Source organism: Ambystoma mexicanum, chromosome 9 (assembly GCF_040938575.1).
Source record: "Ambystoma mexicanum isolate Mex_15411 chromosome 9, UKY_AmexF1_1, whole genome shotgun sequence".
Classification (NCBI taxonomy): domain Eukaryota; kingdom Metazoa; phylum Chordata; class Amphibia; order Caudata; family Ambystomatidae; genus Ambystoma; species Ambystoma mexicanum.
In genome coordinates, this window is record NC_090931.1 from 991488856 (window position 1) to 991505506 (window position 16651).

At 41.9% G+C, this 16651-nt stretch overlaps 1 protein-coding gene across 3 annotated transcripts in view; it reads left to right on the forward strand.

Moving 5' to 3' along the window:
* Window positions 1-16651, forward strand: part of MAP3K20 (mitogen-activated protein kinase kinase kinase 20) — a 1515864-nt gene that overhangs the window by 1141081 nt on the left and 358132 nt on the right. The gene's annotated exons all lie outside the window — the stretch shown is intronic.

The following is a 16651-nucleotide window of genomic DNA, read 5'->3' on the forward strand; positions in this document are numbered from 1 at the left end:
TCTCCAAATGATTTTTTTAATGTTTAAATGTTTATGTTATTGTTTAAAGTGCAAACCTAGCTCGAGAGCAAATCAGCGCTGTACACAGTGCGGGTAGCCAGTATTTGGGCTGGCATTTTTTAACAGTAGCACAGTATTGTGAGTTGAGGTCTGAGCATCAGTATTTTCATCCATTGGGATTGGCCCTTGGTCCGATGTTGTTGAAACAGCCATGTTTTGAGAGATTTGTGAAATTAGAGAATTGCGGGGGCATTCCGAGCCGATACTGGTGTCAAGTTCCAGAGAGTGGGTGTGTGACTAAACGAGGATTGTTTGAGGGGCATCTCTTTGCGGAGGGGTTGTGTTTCACACCAGTTGGTAAATTTGCTGTGTGAGGAGCGTTTGCACCAGCTATGTTGAACTTAGCCACCTGGTATACTTGTATGCTACTCGTAGCTTTGTAGCTGATACATGCAGTTTTGAACAGTATGCTAGCCTGCAGAGAAAATCCAATGTAGTTTGCATAGGCTACGGGGGATTTGGTCAAATTTGTGTGCATCCATAATAAGACGTGCTGCAGGGTGGTGGACTCCTTTTTGGAGATCCAGGTGAGCAGCTTGTAGCACCATCAGGAGGGCATTTCCCCAATCGATGTGCAAGACCACAAGGGCCTGAACTACGGTTCGGAAGTCCTGATGATAGATGAAGGGTTTGATTTTGCAAAAGATGGAGATTTGGAGCAAGATCATTTGAGCCTTTATGGTTATGTTTTCCTGGAAGGACAGGTTGCTGTCAGTGGTTAAGTTAAAGGTTTTTGCAGAATCCCAGAGCGGTGGATCAAATCCTTCTAGGCGCATATCATTGAGCCATTGTTGGACAAGTTGTTGTTTAGTAAGGGGACTGAGGAGGACACATTCAGTCTTGAATGGGTTACGTTTGAGGTAGACAGTTGACATCTAGAACTGGATGATGGCTAAGTAATCACAGAGAGGTTTTACTTTCTGTGGGCTGTTTATTCTCATGTAAAACTGAGTAGCATCTGCATATTGGTGGATGGATATATTAGAATCTTTGAGGAGAGTGCTAAGAGCTGCATGTCAAGATTAAAAAGGATTGGCCAGAGGATGGAGCCTTGAGGTACTCCACAAGCAACTAGGAGCCTGTTAGAACGCAATGAGTTCTTTTGAACAGCCTGGTGCCTGCCCGAAAGGTAGGAGGTAAACCATTTCTGGACAGTGCCAGAGAATTCCACCCTGTCTGCGAGGACAGAGAGGATGATGCTGTCGTTGTCAGTGTCAAATGCAGCTGAAAATTCAAGGAGGATGAGGAGGCATGAGTCACTCTTATCCATGATTTGGAGGGCATCATCCACCACCTTGGGTGGTGGCTGTCTCAATGCCTCACTTGGGGCAGAACCCTGACTGATAGTCATGTGGGAGGTGAAGTTGTTCAATTCTGGCAATTATTTGTGTAGCGACTTGTTTTTACCAAGGTTTTGCCAATAAACGGGAGATTTGAAATAGGACAGTAGTGATCAAAATACATATTGTTCTATGCTAAAATGAGCAGCAAATAGATTGAATATACAAGTAACTTGCACCAAAGTAGCAGACAATAATGCAGACGCGCAATACCCTGAAAGACAAAACAGCCAACAGAAGATTTTCTTTTTTCACATCATATTCTAATACTCTTACACCAAATAACACATATTTTCCATTTATTTGCATAACAGAAATGTGTATTCGATCATTTCGCTTCTCTGAGGACTTCATGCAATTAACGCATAGTTGGTGTTACCATCCACTGTTATACTGCTCTATACCTTTTATTAAAACCAATGTATTCTCTAGTGCCACCCCCCACCCATTTCAATGCTGTTGCTAAAATTCTCCCAATACCTGCAGACATGATGCCAGCTGCACCTTCTAATTCATGAAGAATCGTTGGAAAGTTTTTATTTCCGTTTAGACGGTCACCGGTAAAACCCTGTGAATTATTATGAATGAAAGTATTTCCCATCACACCTGGGTGAAATACCACACTGTTTTTAGTTTGATTTTGTTTTGAAAAAGTTGAGGTTTTGCAATTTAAACAGTGGTCACCACTCCAAACCTGTATCAGCTGCAAAATAGCTTGCATTACATACAAGACAATCACAAAATTGAAGTATTTTTGCCTGACAAAATCGCCCTTTCTGTAGAAGTCTGGAGCACAGCAGCCCGAACATTGTCAAACTTGAATCTAAGAGATGCAAGAAGGGATGAAAGAGACCTTCTCGTGCTAGGTGCCCAGACTCAGATTGGCGCGCTCTATTGTGCACTTCTGGAACTAACTGAACACCCTGCTTTTCAAGGATCACTTCATTGCCTGATGTCCCCCTGAAGGCTCTGTTTGCCTCTCCTACCCAATCTTCCTCCCCTTCTTCTCCAGGTCGTCCTCTCTCTTTATAACCCCAATTTTGTTCTACAGAATTATGTAGCTTTCTACCTAGGTTAACACAATATAAATGCATCATATGTGTGTCTATAGCCTAGCAATGAAGCTCTACTCAGGACAAAAAGTATGATGTAAACACATTCAAGTTAGTTATGTATGACTATAATATGATTTGTGTGTGTCACCACATACAATTCAGTGTATGTTAGCAGCCATCCCCCATTGAATTTGGGGTTTTCATTGTGTTTTCCTGGTCATTGTGTTATTTATTTGTTGCCAAATAATAATTTAGATTGTTTGCAATTGAATGTTATACAAATGCATCATTGCTAAGGCAACAAAAAAGTACTTGAAATTGGAATATGACCACAGCGGAAACCATGTCCTAGATTATGGCTTTCATGCCCTAGCCGGAGGGCGGACATGCGCGGTAACAGCCTGCCACCCCGAACCATAGTAGGCCCGAGCTAAGTGAGGGCCTCGGCACGGGTTTTGGGCCTTTCATGTCCTCCCTCCTGCCGGGGAATGAAAGCCTTTTGCGCCCCAGGGTTCATCCCAGGTGCAAATGGCTTTCTTTTTTTTTCCTCCAGAGATTGGCGCCGCAAGCAACGCCAATCTCTGAAGGAAAAAACAAGAAATTAACATAGTTCCTTTTCCCTATGGTGGTGGCCATCTAAGTCCCTTTTACATTTCTATAGCAGCCGAAGCAGGGGTGCAGCAGACCGGAGCTCAAAGATCCGGTCCTGCAAATTAGTGGGGAGAGACGTGTAGGGGAGTTGTTTTGTTTGGTTGAAAGGAGTATGGGGGTGGAGAGGTAAAAAGGGGGAGGCTCCCTGTTTCCTGCCTCCCCACATAAAAGAAAATGGCGCTATTCAGGGAAGGGTCTTGGGTGGCTAGAATGTGTATATTCTCAGCCGCTGTTCCAGCCACCTGATTGGTCAATGGCTCTTCCCCCAGTGTGAATAAATTAACATAGCCTGTTAAGTTTACACATAATGTGCCATGCAGAAGAGTAAATCCATGAAAAAATAACTAAGTTAATTTAAAAAGCAAGCACAAAATAAAGTCGTATGCTTTTTCCGAAACTTGGGCAGGTGGTTAGAAAAGTGTAAAAAATTATGAACGATGCAAAGAGAATGAGGAATCTGATTCCAGAAACTAACAGGAGATCCAGAAAACGAATGATGATAGGCTTTTACTGTCCATAGGACCCTACAGATATATTCAGTCTCTCATACAAACATCTGCAAGTGCAGGCACATATAGGTTTGTGTGCTAAGCATGTTAACTTAAATTGTAGATGAGACTGAAGTGTGCGCCAATGCAGCTGTTTTAAACCTGGTGTAATATGGTTGCCCTCACGCCCAACCACCAGCCTGGGACTGGGATAAAACAATACCTTCAAGAGAACAAGGGTAGAGTTTGGTAAACTGGTCAGGACTGGGTTCGTAGAAACAATTCTAAGAAGAATTAAGGCTTCAACCAAGGTTTGGAATAGACAGAATTCCAGTGAGGTGGACATTGACAAAGGTTACCAGTTCCCGAATGTGTGAGTACATTTTCAAGTGAGAATCCATGGGAAAAGTCAAGTGACTTTGCAGAGGTGTTAATAGAAGGACTTATACCCTTGTTTGAAAGGTTGGGTATTGATGTATCATGGAGAAGCTTTGAAGAGGGATTTCATTCAGAGGGAAACATTCTGTTGGTGGTATTTAGTTACGAGACATCATCATCTGCCCAACCCTCAATGCCCCAGAGCTAACATCTGACCTGTAGTGGCACCGGCTGCCTGTTGCATGTGGACACCAAACCTTATCAGATCAATAAGTGGCTCCATATAGGTGCTGAAAAGGAGGGGTGCCCGCGTTTACCTCTGTAGCACACTGAAGGGAGTTGGGTTCCAGCTGCCCCTATCCCTACTGATTGACAATGATCGGCAAGGAAGGAGAAGAACCAGGCAAATGCAGAGACCCTAATGCCAACTCAATGCGGCATGAAGCTAAGCAGAATGCTGAGATGCAGCTGACAGTTCTAATAATAACAGGAGTCCGGTGCCTCCCCTCACTACATTCATCACCAAGAAAACAACATCCAGTGCCAGCAGGGAAGATCAGTGCTTCTGACAGGTCATAAGGTGGACTGGTAGGAGGTCTCGAGGGTTAAAGTTGAATACGTAGCTGTCCAGCAGAGAAACTGGGCGAGACACCTTAAATCTAGTTACGTGCAACATAGCACACAGACGTTCAAGAGAGAATTGATGATCCTCATCCCATTCATAACAATAGGGACAAAAGAAGAAGACAGGGAGAGTTGCCAGCTGGCTCTGCCTATGTTCTAGTGTCCATAGTGGGCCTGTCTAAAAGTGGATAGGTGAACAAATCCGCGATTACTATGTCGGCGGGATGCGTGGTGCCACCATGTCACCATTTACACAATATCACTTCACCTCATACCAGCCTCTATCCCACATCCCATCGTTAAAAAAAAAAAACACGTGGGGCCCAGAACACTATCTCTGGCAAACTTCACAACTTTTTTGGCTGATAGTCTGGGTTCACAAGCCTTAAATATAAATTACTAAAATCTGAAGGCCAACTCAATCGGCTAGGGAGAAAGTAATTCACTTATCCCCCGAAGATCAAGCAGGCAGTAGTTAATAGCAATGAATTGAATGCCATCTCTACATATTTGCTGACCGGTTTCAGTGCTAAATTATCACTTTTGCTCACTTTTCTGTAGCTGTAACAACGTATTTATAATTGGGCATCCCAGGCATAGGTCTATGGCAGCACATTTTATAGAAACAGAAAGATGAGTGTTTTATTTTGATGTTAGAGAAGTATTTATTCGTAGACAAATAGAGCTGGCCTTTCCGATTCAAACACACGTTCACTAAGATAATACTTTCTTGCTGGCGGAAGCAGACTCCTGTTGCTGCAGGAGAGCTCACACTTTTTTGAACACCTGTCCTAGCCAGTGCACCAGGCTAGGACACCTCTGTTACATGGGATCATCTTGGAGCAGCTTCCTGGGGAGAGCAGGTGCTTTCAATGACATCGTCTTTGCAACCATCAGGAATGGAGTCTATTACATTTTCTTGATGTTTGTCTGAAATGTGAAAAACTGCAGATTTGATTTCATTCTTCACAAGAGGATGCAGGCCTATTTCATAGGACGACTAAAATCATCTTATTATATACTAAAGGCTATTTTGGATTGGATTGTGAAATCGTTAAAGCATTTTTGGAGAGTATGGTAGTCCTGGCCATAAAGCAGCTCAAATTAAGTTAATATAACATTGAATCCTGGTACTGGTATTCAACCATTTATAAATGAGACATGAACAATACAACTATAATATTTGAACGCAAAAGGAAATTCATTAAAAGTCGCACTGTGCAGATGTTGTCTTATGAATGATGTTCGATTAGAAAAGTGGGCAATAGCCTGTTGCTACCCCTATGTTTATTGGGATTCAGCATCTGCTGCTCAGTAGTTGCATGCATATTACTATTGTTTTATAAACCACAAAACAGTTAATACTCTTATGCCAATGAAGAGAAGGCACTAAAAAGGGCAGGCATTGCCCTGCTGTGACTGTGCATCCTCTTAGGACACTTCCTACAGTGTTTTCCCATATCATCTATTCTAGTTAATTTCCCTCTTATTGTTTTCAGCTCCCTGAGCCCTGCTTCTAAGACTATGCCCAGACCTCAACCAATGGGTGTCTTGGCAGGTGGGCTCATGGGCCTGAGGGCAGAGCTGGGAAGGGTAACGTGCTGAGCGCATTAGCAGGGGATCACAGATCTCCAATCTGATGCTTATAGTCCAGTGAGGGCCCCTTATCAAGTATATGATTATGTGTGGGAAAGGAGAAATGAAAGATGTGCGGTAGTACTGATCCTATTGGACGTCCACGTGCCATTGCAACCAATTTGTGTGCCTATAATTCTGGTGTGGTTGACTGACATTTAAGAGTATGTTCATGCACACATATTGGTGTGCATGCAAAGGTAACATACTTCCAAAATCTAGAATTAAAGGGAACTGGTAGACACAGCAATCAATAAGTCAACCTTACTCAGCACACCAGTGAGAAAAGCCCAAAATGTTAAGGAGTTGCTGTCCCCCCTCCAATTTAATGTGTACTTATGTGTCTTTAAAGCAAAAGGCAGGGTGCTTCTATGTCTTTAAGAAAGACATAGGGTAATTTCTGGGGATGAGATGGAAAAGGGACCTGTAAAGTAGGGGTTTGTCCTGGGGAAGCAGACAGCCCAAATGTGTCACTGTGCAGTCATTCCACTACTGCCCTAGGCCCAACCAAGCGTGTGCTCTCCTTGAACAGGTAAAGCAGTTATAGGCTGATAGTTTTGCAGATAGAGGGGGTCAAGGATAGATTATTTTCAATAACAGAGTGACATGACCACACCTCAGTGACTGGGGAAAAACCTCTGAACTAGAGAGCTATTGATTAAAGAGAACATGGAAATGTTATCAAAGAAGCTTTTAATAAATTACTCCTCATTGCATTAGGGAGCTTACACTGAAGCAGGACTCCTGAGAGATATGCAGTTCCCCTGTGTGAAAGTGTTGACCTGTGAATTTGTTTGAATCACACATGTGAAAATGTCCAACCTCAGAGCCTTTGCACTTCTGTGAGTCTTTGGGAATGGGCCCTTAGTGGGATACCAGTCGTTTATCTGGATTCCTAAGTAACATAATTGTGTTTGTTCATGTCATGTGCCAGAGTTAAAGCTGATGCTGGTAGTTATTTCTATATTAACCGTATACCCTGACACCTCCCTGAACTGAGTAAGCATGTTTGAGACACTGGGCCATTTCCAACGTTCTTCTGGAATTTTGGGTATAGGGCCATTCTCGAGGTGGCTCCTGGGAATAAATCGAGGGCTCATCAATAAAAAGGACACATTTAGTTTAAAATGGCCAATAGTTCAGACCCACCTGAGTTTGAGGCTAGCAAATTATATGTGCTAGGCTGTCTAAAATGAGTGTAAAAGTTGTAGGCAGAGGGCAGAACACTGACATGTTGCCAGAATAGTATTGATTGGTGTATACAGATGTCAGGTTGTCAAAATTCGAGCTGGCTTGTTCTATTTGTTACCCTTGGGTATCACTGCGTTGTTACAGACATCTTATAATAGAATTCAACAGTAGTACAATTTATTGCAGTGGGACACTGGTGCAACACATGGTTAAAACATAGCATGGTCACTTACACAATTCTGTTAACAGTCAGCCCTGGGGGCTGCTGTCTAGGCCTAATGGTGGGTAGGTCTTTGAATAAGTGTGGTTTAACTAGTATTGGTTGAATAGCTAGGTTTTTAGTAATTTTTTAAAACAGTGGAAGGATTCTTCATTTTTAATGTTTAGTGGGAGCTAGTTCCAGAGTTTCGGGGCCATAACTAGGAAGCTGCTGCCTCCTGCTCTGGAGCTTTTGAAACAGGGGACAGTAAGGAGAGACTTTTTATTGGATCTGAGCATTCTGTAAGGTACTTTTTTACTTATTGAGCTTTTTAGGTAAATGGGCGCATTGTTAGTGAGGCATTTGTGGGTGGTACACAGTGATTTGAAAATGATTCTGGACTTGATGGGTAGCCAATGATTCTCCCTCCTAATGTGGGAGATATGGTCAGATGTTTTGATTCCTAATGCTGCTCGTAGGGCTTTGTTTTGCATTAGTTGCAGTTTCCCTAGGTTGGAGTTGGAGGTCCCTAGTATGAGTACATTTCAGTAGTCCAACTTAGATAATATTAAGGCTCTGACTAACGTGATGCAGTTTGAGGGTGTGAGGTACTGGCTGCTCAGGGCGATCAATTTGGAGGTGTAAGATGTGGATGACGATAGAGCGCTTACATGTCTAGTCATTGTTAGATTGGCATCTAAGTAGACACCTAGAGTTTTTACCTGTTTTGATACTGGGACCAGAACCCGATCAATGTTAATAGATGAATAGTCTGAATGGAGGGCACTGATTTTGGCTTGGGAGACCACAATGAGAATCTCAGTTTTGTTATCATTAAGGCAGAGGCTGTTCAGGGCCATCCAATTTTGTATTATTGCATAGATCTTGTTGATGGTTATCGTATCCTGGACGTTGTCTCCTGAGAGTGGTATGAGGATCTGGGTGTCATCTGCGAAGTTGGTGTAGATGACACCCATGGCATCCAAGGCCAAGAAGAGAAGCTTTGTGTAAGCATTGTATAGAGTGGGCGAGAGACAGGTTCCTTGGGGAACCTCAATGGGGACTGGTATAGGATCAGCCGCCTCTTTGCCAATGCTTACTCTGGACGTGCGTTCAAGTAGGACGATTTTACCAAGAGGGTGGCATCTTTAGAGAAGCAGAAGTCGTTGGCTAGAGTAGCACACAGTTTGTTGTGGTCCACTAAGTCAAATGCTGCGGATAGATCCAACAGCAGTAGCAGAGTTTCCCTGAGTCCCTAATGGTATCTGTCTGGATTTTGAGATCCAGGAAGGTTGTTTCTGTACTTTGGTTGGGCCTGAAACCGGATTGTCTAGCTCCAAGGAGCTGATTTTGTTCACGATGGGTTTGGATTTGGTTATAAGCTATTTTATCGATAATCTTGAGCAAGAACGGTACCGTGGTTATTGGTCGGTAGTTAGTGGGAACTGTTGGATTCAGAGAGGGTTTTTTAAATAGTGTGGTCACCCACGCTTCTTTTATACTTGCCAGACTGTATTAGTATTGAATGAGGCATTAACAACGTTAGTGATAATAGGGGTGAGGAGTGGGGCTCAGAGTTTAACTAAATGGGCTGGGAAGTTATCTCCTCTTTGAGGCGTTTAGTTTAGAGATAGTGTCTGCCACTGTGGCTTGGGACACTGGGGTAAATTGGAATATATGGTTTGCATTTTCCTTAGTTTTATTGAGATTAATGTTTGACACATTTTTGTCAGCTAGGATTTTTCTTTTTGTGAAGATTTCCTTTTGGAGTAGCTCAGTTTCGGATGCTAACTCGTTTTGGATGGTAGTACACCATTCCTTACTGGAGTTAGCTGGACTAGTAGCTGGGATTGGGTTTTCCAACTCTTTAAGAATGGAAAAAGAGCTCTTTAGAGATTACAAATACGCATGTTATATGACTTTGATTTCTGAGTTATGATTGCATCTTTGTAGATTTTGTTGGGAGCTCTGAAGGCATTTTCAGAGTCTATTGTAGGGGTGTTTGTAACATAACACCTATCCACCATGCCTCTCTTTCTCTGAGTCTCAACTTCTATACTCTTCCTTACAGCATCATCTGAACATTGCACCCTGGAATGCTCAGTCTGTATGCAACAACACTTGCCTTATCAGTGACTACTTCCATGCCAGTTCTCCTCTCCTTGCTATCACTGAAACCTGGATTTCTCCTTCTGACAATGCCACCCTGGCAGCCCTACATGACTCCAAATTATCCTTCATTCACTCCCCTCATCTAACTGGCAAAGGTGAGGCATCGGACACCTACTCTCTTCCGGCTACATTGCCTCAAAAATCTCCATTGCCACATCCTCTCCTACCTCTTTTGAATTCACCAACTCTACTATTGCTCCACCTTATGCAGTTCACAATATCTCCATCTATCACCCTCCTGATCCCACTGGAACATTTTTTGATGATCTTGGGCAACTCCCTAATTCTATTTCCACTAAACAACACTTCATTCTCTTAGGTGACTTCAACCTTCCCTCTACAACCACTTCTCAGAAATCTGAACTTCAATCTTTTCTTAGTGACCACGATCTCCACTATATCCAAAATCGGTTACCAGACATTTGGTCGAAAATAATTGGTCGACTGGACAAATGGTCGAACCAATTTGGTCGAAAACCAAATGGTCGAATTTATTTATTTTTTATTTTCACCCCTTTTTTTTCTAAAAAACTCTTTTTTTCCCTAAACGAAAACCAAAAAAATACATATATAAATTTAAAATAAAATTCGACCATTTGGTTTTCGACCAAATTACGTCGACCATTTGTCTTTCGACCAATTCACAGTCGACCACTTGTCTGGACACCCCAAAATCTACCAACCCACAATGGGGGTAACTCTTTCGGTGTCTTAGTCATCTCCTACTCTCACTCACTAATACTACTGTCACACCATGCATATCTGATCACTTGATTGTTTCTACTACCATCTCCTTTCCACCCTCTGACCTCTCCTCACCACTTGCCTTACCTATTACTAAAAAGAAATGTAAACCTTCTGCCATTCCTCTTTTCCCTCTGTCCTACAGTTCTCACTCGCTTCCTTAACACCTCATGCCCCTTCTACTATCACCGCCTTCTCCCATTTCCAATCCCTACTATCAGACTCCTTCTCTTCTCACTTCCCACTGCTAACTTTCTCACCTAAGTCTCAGCGTCATCAACCACGGGTAACCCCATTCATGCGCTGACTCTGCTTAGGCATTCAGTGGCTGCTGCGCAAATGGTGGGTTACCCACTCACATGACGACCTGCAACTCTACCTTTCTGCCCTGAGCTCTCTCAAATCATCTCTCGAAAGAGCGAGAATGGAATTCTACCTCACCCTCATCGACTCTTGCTCCAACCATCCACCCTGGCTACTGGGCACTCTAAACTCACTCCTCTTAAATCTCTGACTATCAGCTCCACTTCCACAGCTATTGACGTAACTGAATATTTTGCTACAAAAATGTCTAAAATTAGAAACTATCTCCTGGCCTTCCTCACACTCCCTCCTCCTACATTCTGTACTCTGCCTACTCTACCATCATTCTCTGCCTCTATCTCCCACTTTAGTCACACTAATACGGAAGACATCCTATCTCTACTGATGAACGCTCATCTCTATTGGGCCCCAGCAGACCCTCTTGCTCCTCAGCTGGACAAGCCTATTGCCCCTTTAGTAATCTCTCACCTCACTGAATTCTTCAACCTGTCCTCCGACACCACTTGCTTTCCCTCTATGCTCTAAATGGGAACAGTCATCCCTCTCCTAAAAAAACAACGGCTGACCCGAACCTGCCAGCAAACTTTTACCCTGTATCTCTCCTTCCACACTACTCTAAATTTTTGGAAAGTGTTGTGTTCAACCGTCGTACCAGTTTCTTAAACATCCACAATCTTCGAGACCCCCACAAGCAGGTTGCTGCTCCTGTCACTGCACGGAAACTGCTTTTATGAATGTCTAATTTCATCACCTCTGCTATGCACACCAGACTATCCTCTATCTTAATTCTCCTTGACCTGTACACTGCCTTTGACACTGTAAATCACTCTGATCTCCTTAATACTCTCTCTCATCTTGGGATTTACGATTGAGCCCTTGTCTGGATTGAATCCTACCTCACACCTTTCCAATTCTCTGTCTCCTGGAAAGCCTCTCAACTCACTCCTCTAAATGTTGGTGTTTCATAAGGCTCTGTCTTGGGTCCTCTCCTCTTTACACTCTACACCTCTGTTCTCAGGTGTGAGCTGTCATCAATGAGAGGCGGACACAAAGTTGAAGTATTCTCAATATTTGCCATTTTTATTAAAATAAAAAGAGTTTGGGAAAAGGCCTATCTTGCCCTAACCAAAAGGAAATATCTCGTCCTATGAAAACAAAACTAAACTAAGTAGACCTTGTGTCCAAATGCATCTATCCCTCACGCTAACCTATACAAGAAAAAAGGTACAATATAGTTACTGTCATCACTTCAGTTAAGTTAGGCAAAACATCATGTTTCACGAAAGTTCTTTGATGAATAATGAAAATGTCTTTTCTGTGGCTATTTTCCTTAAGATGACAAAGGAAATTGTTCTTTTTACAATAAGGGTTGAAATATATTGATAAAACATTTTTAGTATTCACGATGGTCAAAGCAAAAATTTTCACGTTTAACAAAGGGTTGGTATAACAAAGATATTTTCCCACAAACATTGGATTTCCTGGTTTAATCCCTTGCCAGAATTTCCTTCAACTGAAATGTCCAATTTTAAACAAGACTCAATAGAACAAAACCTTGTGTTCTTCCTTTGGTTCACATAGATTCCCTGGTGTACTCTCCTTCCAGGAATCGATTCTCAAAGAAGGTTCAACAATAACCTTTGAATATCCCGGTTTACTCTCCTGCCTGAAATGTCCCCCTTTTGACTCATACAGATCCCTGATGTACTCTCCTGCCAGGTATCTTTTTGAAAAAGGGCCTGGTACCTAATACTCTTATCAGGCCTCTTCACAACATTCACATTTCTTTTAAAGGTTCTCACAATTCTATTTCTACAGAGCCCAACCTTGTTGACTTCAGTGATCACTTGCATTACTTTCTCCCATACTGATACCTTTAAGATAAGGGTTTGCTCAAGCTCCCTCTGTCAGCCTCTTTTACAATGTCCCTTGGCAATGCTTGTTCCAGGTTTCCCCCAACCGATATCTCATGTCAGGAGCATTGTACAATTTCTGCTTTTCTTTTTCTACTCACAATGTCTTTTAGCTTTTGGCAATGCTGGTTCCAGGTTTCCCCCAACTGACATCTCATGTCAGGAGAATAGTACCACATCTGCCCTCTTGCTCCCTTTCTAATTCTATTTAGTCGGCATTCAAAACTTCGACTTTCTTGTTCACGTGCCTGTCGGTGCGCCCTCGGGTCACATCTATCAAAGGGCCAATTAACTGGTTTCTCCTGGCGTCTCCGATTCGTGTTTTGCGGTAATGGCAGAGTTCTGTTATGGGTATGACATCTGCAACATGTCTGACTCCCTTTCATGTTCTCTGCTTGATATGCTGTCCCCCACCAGCCTGGTTACAGCTTTCAGTTGAGGCACCACTGTTGACAACCTGTCTGCTGTTGCCAACGCCTCTGCAGTCCTTCTCTGGAGCATGATAACCTCTGTCTGGTCTCCCACCACTCTGGTATTTTGGGGTGACAGAAGGCAGTCCAGGAACACCTCTCCTTTGTAGTTTGGTGCACTCCCGCATGTCGGCCTTTCTCAGCAGCTCTGCTTCCTGCTGTGCGGACTCTGCAGTCTAACCTGGCTTCTCTTTAACTTTCTCCTACTCGTTCTCTTTTCTCTTCATCTCTTGCCTGCAGGTGTTTCTCGCATTTAAATGTCCAGCGCTGTTACTTAAAAGGACAGCCACTAAATTGCACATTACTATTGCCCATATTGTTGATCCTCATTAACTCTTCACCTTTAAGTTCTGTTGTTGCACATATTTTAGAGGAGTTATATATCTGTGAAGAATAAAGTTAATATTAGGGCACCTGGCGGGATCCTGATATACCCAGGTGGGTACACGTATAAATATCAAAAAATCAGGATGAGAGATCCTATAAACAGCTGCGTGGTTCTGACCATATACATTTATTTCAAAACACAACATTTTTGAAGATGAATTCTCAATTATTTTACATAACTTTCAATAAGCACGAAAGTGACAACGGACAGGTGTGATTATATACAGTGGAAATACAGGTAAGTATCATCCTCTCTAATGTTGAGGTAAAAACTCCACACAAGGGCACAGTCACACATGACAGTAGGGTAGACCTACAGTTGAACAAAGTGCACCCAGGACGCAAAATGGTCCAGGGCGTGATTAACACAAGGGTGTACACAACACTATCTAAGGAACATACATAAAAGGGGTTTATATGGTTGTTCCACAGGAGATCAACACAGTAGTGTTTCGGCCATAGAGGGCTTGATTAGAGCCTGTCTGAGTGTTGGCCTTCATCAGGATGGACACAGGATGTAGTACTGTCCTTAATATCTTCTGCTGGAATAGCAGTGGTGATGCTGTGTGTAGACAATCCTTTACTGGTTGCTGGATTGTGGGTGCGAAATCCACTCAAGGGTAGCCGTGGGTTCCTGATGGGTGGACTTGTCTCAGGATCCCAAGGGCTGGAAGAGGGCCTGAACAGGTCCCAAATCGCAATTACGAGGGTGCGGGGGCGTCACCGAGGGATCCACAGCATGTAATGCAGGTTTCTACCAAAGCACATTGTTTTATTTATTTTAGCTTCACACTGTTTCTGACATGCATTGAACCCTTGACATTCGTCTGAGAGTGGAGTGTATGCCTTTCTTTTAACGTTAGCACTTGCTCCATGGTATTTTTTATCCTGGAGGTTGTTGACAGTTTTCTTCCCACAGAGATCATAGGAGTACCCACTCACATTTTGACAAAAGTAATTCCTCTTATCCTCTTGATTTGTCAAAGGTAACAAGCATTTCTGCTGAGCCGTATTCATACAGATGGGCTATTGACAAATAAAATGTCATTTTCTGCAACATTACTAACAAATTGTTCGATGTATTGTTCAATACCATCATTTCATATATATTCTGATCAACAGTTGTTCCTAAAATCAGGAATATCAAACATTAATTCTTTTTTAAAATACTAAAATGTGTTTCCTTATTTTTTTTTGTATGCCAAAATATCTCCTTGGCTATTTCTGCTTTTCAGACTATGCCGTGGGATCAGTTTCTTCCAGTTTGTCAAACTTATGTGTGTGTATATATATAAATATATATATATATTAATTTGAAATATTAAAACAACTATTGTTATGAAACGAGTTAAGGTTGGATTTGTAGTAGTGAGTGTTCTACCATAACTATGTAATTCCCATTCTTTGTAGACTTAAACATTTTGTGAGATTAACCTTACTTAACTATTAATTTTAAAAGGCTGTTTTATATTTAATATATATATGTAGGGTGTGATCAAGCCACCAGTTGGTGGTGAAACACGTTACGTGCAGCTTTCATCTGCTTTTTTTTAACTGTGTTTGATATTTTTACAAATTAAAGACTGTGTTTTCTATATTGCACGTGAATAATCTTCTCTATATGGAGGAGCACGCGTGCAGTCCATTACATTTTTGTGTCTGATTTTCTTGATCTATATATATATATATCTGTATATATATATATATATAAATGCATTCACTGAAAAAACCTTAGTTAAGGTGCAGTTAAATTGTGAAGATTTAGTGCAACAAATCCCTTGAAGTTAAGAGGATGTGGGAAGTCATGACCAGCTTAACTCGGCGCACTCCCATTGATGTCCCACATAATGCCATTTTATGTGTTATTGTGAATCCCTTCTCTTAAGATGTGTATGTGCTCATGGGCTTTGCAACTTGAATGCGCAGAGTTAAGCTGGTCATGACTCCCGACATCCGCAGAATATGAAAGGCTTTGCTGCGTTAAATCTACACAACTTAACTACACCGTAACTATGCTTTTTTGTGTGAATTTCAAGTGTTTTGTTATACCATCGTTTTTTTTACCGGCCACTAGCCATGGTCTTTGGCCATGGCCAGTGGCAACAGCCTTTGGCCGTGTCCACTGTATATCTTGTAACGAGGATAATAGTAATGTACATCAAATAGCCCCAGGTATTCATAAAATAGCCCCGGTTATTCGTAAAATAGCACAGGTTATTTATGTCACACACTTTCATGCCTGATCCTGTTTTCTACTATTACCCTGATTATGCAAAACTAATCCTGCTTATGAGAACATTTCACATGGTTTCCTCTTTCTCCCTCGCCCCTTCTAGCCTGATAACATTTCATCCTTTTTCTTCCTCCAAATGGCATTTTTTCTACTTTTTGTTTTCGACTAACCCCAGTTATTTAGGAAATAACCATGGGGATCTCTTGCATCGAACAAAAAAGTATGGCAGTTTTTTCATTACTGAAAAAGCCTTGCTGGATCATTGTGGGACACATATATAGCTATAATTTTAGGAGAAGGCACCCCCTTCTCCGTCAAATATTTTAACAACTACTGGACAGAATAACCGCAGCCCCATCCTGGAAATCGAATCAACGATTCATGCCCAAGTTGTTTCGTATGTGGTCCAATTCCATCCAACAGTTTTTGCTGTGCCCTGTGCAGAAATGTGGACATTTTCTCTATGGAGAAATGAATGACATGGGAAGAAAACAGCATTGTTTTGCTTTCTTAATAATTTTTTCAATTTTTAACCAATATTTCCCCAAATGTCCAGTTTGGGGGCAAAGGGGGAGACGTAACAAACTTTTTGTTTGCATCATTTTAGCCAAATCCATAATGCGAGTCAAAAGTTACTAGCAATTAAATTTTCGGGTTTCCTATGGAACTTGATATTCAACGTATCTATAATGTAGCGGTATATATGTAATTGTGTAATCGGTTCTATGTTCGTTTTTTTTGCTGTGTTTTTTGCTGAATATTTCTGGCTGAAAAGACTCAACATTTT